We start from the raw sequence: 8,481 nt of genomic DNA, 5'->3' as shown, positions 1-8,481 counted from the left end.
GATGGAGAAGGTGCCTCCTTTACAGAGGTTTCTGTTCTTGCTGAGAGTTCAGACAAGTCCTGGCTGGCTCCTCATGCCTGAGGCTTCAGCGCAGGCAGGAAGATCTCTCAGCCTGCGGGATTTGATTCGCAGATGCAGGCAGAGGGACTCATTGTTGAGTTAGCCAACAGAGACCTGAGATGCTAGGCTTTAAAACCTGCTGTCCTGCACCTCCCTTTGGTGACCCGCAGAGCTCTGTACAAGGGGCTGCTCTCGGGGCACCCTGAGAGCTTTGTGCAGGAACACTTCAGAGCTGCAGCGGCTGTCAGCTAGCACCCCATTGCTGCATGTCCATCAACTGTAAGTTGTTCCCCCTTTTAAAGGCTCTTAGTCCTGAATTGACAATAAAGTTCCCTCTGTTATCTTTGCTATCTGCCCACTCATTCTTAGAGGAAAGGCCAACAAGCACCTGGTCAGAGACACATGCCCTCCACCCTCTGACTGTTTCTGTAGCACAAGCCAAGAAGCCCGAAGTCACCAGGGGTCTCCACACCAGACTCCCATGGGCAACACATGTGCTTCCTCTCCCTCCTGAGTTCACAAGCAACATTCGTCAGGAGACTCAGTGTATGGAACCACCATCACACACTGACTGTTGTGTTTGTGTGTAGCATAGCATATATGTGTGCACATGTGCCTGTGGAGGCATGTACATGTACATGTGTGGATGCAGAGGTCAACACTATGCGTCTTCCTTCATCATTCTCCACCTGTCTTTTAAGACAAGGTTGCTCACTAAATCCAGTGCTCACTGATTGGCTAGACTGGCTGCCACTCATATTATACACGAGGAGAAGCTGGCCTGAAGAGGGACCATGAACATCTTGCAAGGTAGATCTCCATCCCCCTGTGCTGGGGTTATGTCCTCACACAGCCTGACCCAGTGTTTTACGAAGGTTCTGGAGACAGAGTGCAGGTCCCCACGCTTGCCCAGCTAACACCCTACCAGCTGAGCCAGCCCTCTGGCCCCAGTGAGTACTGAATCTTAAATGTCACCTCTAAGTAATGGTCACAATTCTGCAGGTCTGCAAGGCCTGATGGATACCTCAGTGTGTGCAGAGCCGCCCGAAGCCACTGGAGGAGGTGGCAGGACAGAGGGCCGGGGGCAATCACCGGCAAACTGTTCTTTTGCTGGGGGTACGTACTGTGTGAAGGCCCCAGAGCACTGTCTCCTGAGATCTTGTTCCAGTCAGAAATGCCAAGAGACCCTTCTCTTTTCCTCCCGTAGGCCCAGCTGGTCCGAAATATTAATGTGATTGCAACAGTATGAGACTTGTGGAGAGGGAGCCACCAGGATCTGGATTTCAGGTGTGGAAAAAACTATGTAAATGCAATGGGGAGTTTACTCAGGAGGGGCTGTAGCTTTTCTGAGCTGATTTTCACACAGCTATCCACAGAATAGGATCAAGAGACTAGGGTTTTTGTTGTTTTTAAGGTTTTTTAGGGAAGAGAAGTTGTCTCAAGCGGACTGGCGTGTTCAGAGAGGGCATGCAGAACGGGTTTCATCGTGCGTCTGAGTTTACTAACTTCATAACTTGGGTAATACTTCAGTGGCCTCTGGCTCATCTCTGTGACCTCGACAGTAATTCCAGTGTCAGGGTGACTGTGGGCGCTGCAGGAGCTTAACAGTTTTCCTGACAGGACAGTGCAACCCTGGCCTCACGTCAGGGCTCTGGGGCTGCTTTACTTTTTCTCAAGTTGTATCTGAGAGTTCTCAAAATATGGCCTTGGATTTGTGTGTGGGCGTTGTTGTTGTTGTTGGTGTGTGTGTGTGTGTGTGTGTGTGTGTGTGTGTGTGTTTGTGTGTGTAGATGTAACCAACTGTCTTATGAAATAAGAAACACAGAGCCGATTCAGAGAAGAAAGCCAAGAGGTCAGAGCTAAGAGCCTTACCCTTCCTGCTTCAGCCAAGAGAGCTCTCCGAAAGGGACTTACTTCCTGTGTGTACGTCTTTAAATAGTCTTTCTGTTCTGCCTTCTCATTGGTTGTAAACCCAAACACATGACTGCCCTCGTCACTGCCTGTCTGTAGAGACTTTCAGGTCTTCTATGGTTGGTATTGAGATTAAAGGCATGTGTCTCCAATGCTGGCTGTATCCTTGAACACACAGAGATCTACCTAGCTCTGTCTACCAAGTGCTGGGATTAAAGGCGTGCACCACCACCGCCATGCTCTTGCTATGGCTCTAATAGCTCTGACCCCCGGGCAACTTTATTTATTAACATACAATTAAAATCACATTTCAGTACAAGTAAAATACCACCGTGTGTGTGTGTGTGTGTGTGTGTGTGTGTGTGTGCATGCCTGTGCTTATGTCTGAGCACATGTGCCCCTGAATGTGTTTTTGTGAAGGGTAGAGGACAACCTCAACTCAGACACTATCTTTTAGTCAGACAATCTCTCCATGGCCTGGAACTTACCAACTGACTAGACTAACTGCTGGCCACTGAGCCTTGAGGATCCACCTCTCCAGCACTGGAATTACAGACATGTTACCCCTGGTCTATTTTTTTTTCTAAACATGGGTTCTGTAAGTTGGACTCAGTCCCCACGCTCACAAGGCAAGCACTTTCCTGACTGAGTCCCTCTCCACAGCCCTCCCTACTTCTTCCTGCCCCGTAAGGCAGTTATGGTCCCTCTTTGGCTCAGCTTCTCCTAGTATGTGTGGTATTGAGTCTGGCTGACCATGCTCGATGGTCAGTTCACACCTGTCAACATCATTCCTATGTCTAGGTGTCAGGTGCCCAAGAGGCCAGCCACATTTATCCATGAGCCCTTTGTCAGACAAGCCAATGATGGCAGGGGACGGGTTCTAGCAAGGGATGGAGGCAAGCAGGCAGCCGTGGGCACTTCCGCCACCCTGCTTGGGAAGGGCGAGTGGACGAATCCTGCCTAAGGACGGTCACATGTATAGCAATTGCCTCCCGACTGAAGCATCCTGAAGCAGGAGGGAAGTATTTCACAGCTCAAGAAGTAAACAAACATGTCCCAGAAAGTTGGAACCTGTAGGATTCACAAGGCTCTTTCCCAAGGCCACCAACACAGCATCTGTTGTTGGGAGAGTTGACTTCAGGTCCAGTTGTGCAGGGTCTCTAAGACTGGCTTTGGTGGGTCGTCCCCAGGCTGGGGTAGACCTTCCAGTGATGCAGCTGCCTTTGACTCTCCTGTGCTCCCATGAGTACCCCAGTAAACTCACTAGTTTACTAGGCGAGGCTCGGTAGAATCATTTCTTCCGTATGTCATCAGTACTCTAATTGGATGAATGGACATTTGTTCAAGTCACCCCAGGAAAAGTCATACGACACCCACCACAACTCTCTGCTAATCTCTTTTTCTGAAAGCCAAGGCTCCTAGCTGGGGTTGTGTTCCTGATTCTTTTAGCTGATTGATTGATTGATTTTCCTTCACACATGAACGTGTTTTTTTTTTTTTTTTTTTTTACCAAATCTACCCTTCCTCCCCCATCTCCCACATCTCCTGAGTCTCTCCCCACTCCCAACTCCATGTCTAGTTCTCCTACCCCAGCATTCCTGGGTTGCCTACAGCTCCTTATCTGGGGTTGGGGCCATATGTGCTCCCCGCTTCCACGTTAGTATGTGTATTAGTGTGATCACTGTTCAAGCCTTGTGCAGGTAGCCATGTTGGCGAATCTTCATGGGTGTAGCTTCTGGGACACTCCTGGGAGACACAATCTCACAGCAAGCTTCTTGTTCCTCTGGATCATGTGTGTGTGTGTGTGTGTGTGTGTGTGTGTGTGTGTGTGTTCTACTGTGTTTAATGAATATTACCTGCATGTATAGGTGTGTTGGGCTGTTCACTGTAGCATGGATAACCAACCAGGATCCATATCTTGGAAAAACACTGACTTTCTCCCAACTGCCATGGCTGCCGCATCTTCTCAGCTAGGGGTGGAGCCTTGTGAGCTCCCACCCCGTCCGTGCTGGAATGTTGGCTGGACTGGTCTTGTACAGACCTTGTGCAGGCAACCATAACTGCTCAGAGTCCACTAGTGCAGTTGCTGTCAACTGCAGAAGACACTTCTGTGCAGCTGTCCTTCTCAACCTCTGGATCTCTACTCTCACGTTCTTAGAGCCTCGGTGGGTGGTGATACAGATGTCGCATTTGGGGATGAGTCCTCTGTACTCACTTATCTATAGGCTCTCTGGGCTAACATCCATCCACCGGAGAAAGAGGTTGCTGATTTCTGGGCGAATCCTTCGTGCTGCTAAATGGTCTCAGCTCTGTATGTGAGCTGAGCCTATCAAGGAACAAGCCCATTTGTGGTCATCTCTGCTTGAGTAGTTCCTTCCAAGCTTGAGGGAGGATACAGCCCCTTCCAGGTTACGTTTGTTCGTATGCAAATGGAATTATCTCTGAAATGGCATCATGTCATTCTCCAAGGGCTTCTGGGAAGGACAGTTCCAGGGGTTGAATGGCACGTTAATTCTGATCCACAAATTAATTTTGTCTCTCTGTATATCAAGGGTGTGCAAGACTTATTTAATTTGAAATAAATATAATTATAGAAATGAATGGGCTATCAAAAACTTAAACATATGATCCATCAATATTGGCATGATGTGAGTGGCTGGTTATTATAAATAAAATGGGTCTTCGGCAATATGGAATTCGATTTCCCCCCGCAGTGTGTCTCATTTCATCTTGATGTCTGGGTTAATGCTAAATTACAGTCCTTAATTTCCAGATTGGAGCTTAATTTCTAACTAGGAGGTTAGCATAAACAGCCCTCCAGCTGTGCGGCTTCTGTAAGCTCTGGCAAGAGGACCCCAAAGGCAGAGCTATCTGTGCTTTCGTGCAGTTATCTGCCCCTTCAAATCCCCCTGCCCAAGGCTGGTGCTGATGCCAGTGTAGAGGTTGGCACATGGTCGCATTACATGGTGGGAAGTAGTTGTTTCTCACAGACAGGTACTCTGTGAGGTGTGATTGAGCTTCAGCAGTGGTGAGGAGACAGTAGCTTTCCTCACAGACACCTATGTGCCCATGAAGAGGATCAACTGTGCCCTTCAGCCTGCACCAGCCAGTCACAGAGGGCATGGACCCATTCCACTGATCATCCTTTTATGACCCCAATTCAAGGGTAGACTAAAAGAAGCGAATTTCTTTCTTTTTTTGTTTTTGTTTTGTTTTGTTTTTCGAGAGGGTTTCTCTGTGTAGCATTGGTGCCTTTCCTGGAACTCACTCTGTAGCCCAGGCTGGCCTCGAACTTATGGAGATCCACCTGGCTCTGCCTCCTGAGTGCTTGGATTAAAGGCGTGTGCCACCACCGCGCAACTGAGAAGCACATTTCTTAATGGGACCCATGGGAAAAACACTGCAGTGCTGCTAGGAAATGGCTCAGTAGGTAAAGTGCTGCCGTTCAAGCATGAAGACCTGAGTTCAATCCCCAGGGATGCACATCACAAAAATCCACGTATGGTGGCACGTGCTTATGATTCCAACACTGGGGAGGTAGGGACAGGAAGATCCTCAGGGCTTTCCGGCCAGCCAGCCTAGCCGAATCGGAGTTCCAAATATCAGTGAGAAATCCTGCCTCCAAAAATAAGGTGGATGGTACCTGAGGAATGACACCACCCAAGGCTGACTGACCTCTAGCCTCTGTGCAGATATGTACATGCAAACCTGTACACACACAAACGCCCACTATGTGCAAACATATGCACTGACTAAGAGCTCCAGAAAGGGGCATGCAGATATCCTGAGAATGAACAAAAGACACACAAGTGCCACCCTGAGTGGCCAGACAGAGAGCCTGGGAAAAGTTGCTCATCAAATACAAGGTCTCCCAAAGAGGCTGTCACCTCAACAAAGTTGATGGCACCAAGCACCGGCACTGACTTCCAGACTGTGGCAGACCCGTGCCTACCATACAGGCTGTGGGTGAATCGTGAAGTGGGCTATGGAGTTACCAGGGTGAGGACAACTCAAAGGTGACAGTCAAGGAATACCCTGGGCACAGCTGTGGGAACAGGGCTGCATAGCAACTTCAGAAATTCCCCTGAAGGTGATTACAACATGGTCACAGTCGTCATTAGAGTCGTAAAAATAGCAATAACAAGAGTGTGATAAGGCAGCTTTAAGTTTTGAGCATTTTTGTAGTAGGGGTATGAGTTAGCAGGAAGTGTGTGTGTGTGTGTGTGTGTGTGTGTGTGCGTGTGTATGTGTGTGTGTGTGTGTGTGTGTGTGTGTGTGTGTAAGGGGTGCAGGTGTGTGTCCAGGGCCACAGTGGCTAGTAATTGGTGCCCACCCCCACGGCCTGCCAAAGTCATGAATTCCAACATAGAGAAGCTGCCCCCTCACATCGTCCACCTGATGTACAAGGAGATGACCATACCTACTGCAGGCCTACCTGATGGCATTAAGATCTTCCTCAATGAGAAGGACATTACCAACCTGCAGGTCACCATGAAAGGCTCTGAGGGGACCCCCTATGATGAAAGTCTGTTCTGCATGAAGCTCCTATTGGGCAAGGACTTCTGCCTCCCCATACAAGGGCTACTTCCTGACTAAGATCTTCCACCCAACTGTGGGTGGCAATGGTGAGGTCTGTGCCGACATGTTCAAGAGGGACTATGTGGCTGAGCTGGGCACTGACATGCGCTGCTGACCAAGTGCCTGCTGATGCACCTAACCCAGAGTCTGCACTCAACCAGGAGGTTGCCTGCTTTTGGAGAGCTGTGAAGAGTACTCTGCCAGGCCCTCAGAGACACACAGGGGCAGTCAGTGCAAGCAGCGGAAAGGCTGATGCCACCTGGGACCTGGCCGGTGGTACCACAGCCTCCTCCACTGACCCCATGATTCCTGGTGGCCTCGGAGAAGCTGAGGGTCCCACAGCCAAGAAGCACGCAGGTGAGTGAGATGAGAAGCTGCAGCCATGGAAAGGCTGGACAGGAAGTGAACACTGAGGGGACAGGAAGTGAACACTAAGGCGACTCTAGCGGGCCCTTCTCCATCTTTCCTCCCTTCTGTGTCTTCCCATTCTGCTTCTAAGTTATTCAGATTACAGCTGGGGTGGGGGAGGGAGTGGGGAGGCCCCAGAACCCGGTTTTCTAAATAAAGTTGGAAGAGAAAAATACAAAAAAGAATGAGTGAAAGGTTGGAATAGAATGGGCCTCTTGTGCCAGCAGCAGACGCTTCCTTCCTGTTCGACACACTGTTGGCACATCGGGACAGCAGCATGTGAAACGGTGACACTCATGATCAAGGGCAGCTGGTTCCAGGAATGCAGGGCTTGTTTGCCCCTTGAAAACCAGAATGGCACACCAGAAAGGAAGGTGAGAGAACTCACAGTGATGGGAGATTCTGTACCTTAGTTGAGGTGTTGGTCATACAGGTCCAACCCCCCACCTCCCTCAAAAAAAAAAAAAACAACCCGTCAGAGTTAACACTTCAGACCTGTGCAATTGGCCATAAGTGAATTTTGCTGGAAGCGAAGCCATGTGAAAGACCAAACCAAACAATGACAGAAGCAAATGGAAGCAGAGAATGTCCCCAGGCTTTGGAGCACAGGCCTCTAGGTGAACACCCAGGAGGAAAACTCTGGGAGAGCCAAGTGTGGGGAGAATCAGAAACCCCTTGTGTGCATGTTTTATTTGAGATGTGGTAGGTGAGAAAATTGCCAGCCAGGCAGCTTCACGTGGTGAAATGGGAGAGATCACAAAGCTGCAGTTGGGCGTGGGGCCTGGTCTCTGGAGACCGTGACCGTGGGGCCTTGACTCGGGTGGTAACTTAGAACCGTACTGGCTTCTTTTTCTCTCTGTCCCTTCCCCATCCTATTGTGATGCGGTGAGGGTTAGTCTTGATTGCCAGTTTGACAGGATTGAGAGTTACTTTGGGGACAACCTCTCAGCATGTCTGTGAGGGCGTTAATGGAGGTGGGAAGACAGCCCCCGGTGGCAGTGGACATAAACTCCCACTCCTAACCAAGACACTATTTACAACTGATACACCTAAGGACAGGGAAACTCAGTTTTCTCCAATGGAGGGTCACTGAGTTATCCCACCCACAATCCAGAACAGGCCCCGTGAGTGCTTGGCCAACACAAAACGGACTCCGTGGTTCTTAATGCACTTTTTGTTCCATTTTGTTTTGGTATTTTTGTCTTATTGGCTTTTTGTTTGTTTAAATTTTTATTTTGTTGTTGATGTTTGTTTTTTTTTGAGAGAGAGAGAGAGGAAGAGAGACTATGAAGTTGGGTGGGAGGGAGGTGAGGAGGATCTGGGAGGAGATGGGGAAGGGGAAGAAACCTGATCAAAGTATATTGTACAAAACAAATTTAAATAAAAAAATATGGACAGCACATGCCATGAGCTGGGTTCTCAGAATAAGAAGGAGAACATAATCTAAGCACCAACATTCATCTTTGTGTGGCTATTTGAATGAGAATGCCCCCCAAAGACTTATATGTTTGAATACTTGGTCCC

At 49.1% G+C, this 8,481-nt stretch overlaps 1 pseudogene; it reads left to right on the top strand.

The window, feature by feature from the left end:
* Positions 1 to 6,324: 6,324 nt before the first annotated feature.
* LOC131924965 (ubiquitin-conjugating enzyme E2 S-A-like) lies at positions 6,325 to 6,962 on the top strand (annotated as a pseudogene).
* The last annotated feature ends 1,519 nt before the right edge of the window (positions 6,963 to 8,481 follow it).

This window comes from Peromyscus eremicus, chromosome 15 (assembly GCF_949786415.1).
Source record: "Peromyscus eremicus chromosome 15, PerEre_H2_v1, whole genome shotgun sequence".
Lineage (NCBI taxonomy): Eukaryota > Metazoa > Chordata > Mammalia > Rodentia > Cricetidae > Peromyscus > Peromyscus eremicus.
This window is presented reverse-complemented; position numbering and strand designations above follow the sequence as displayed.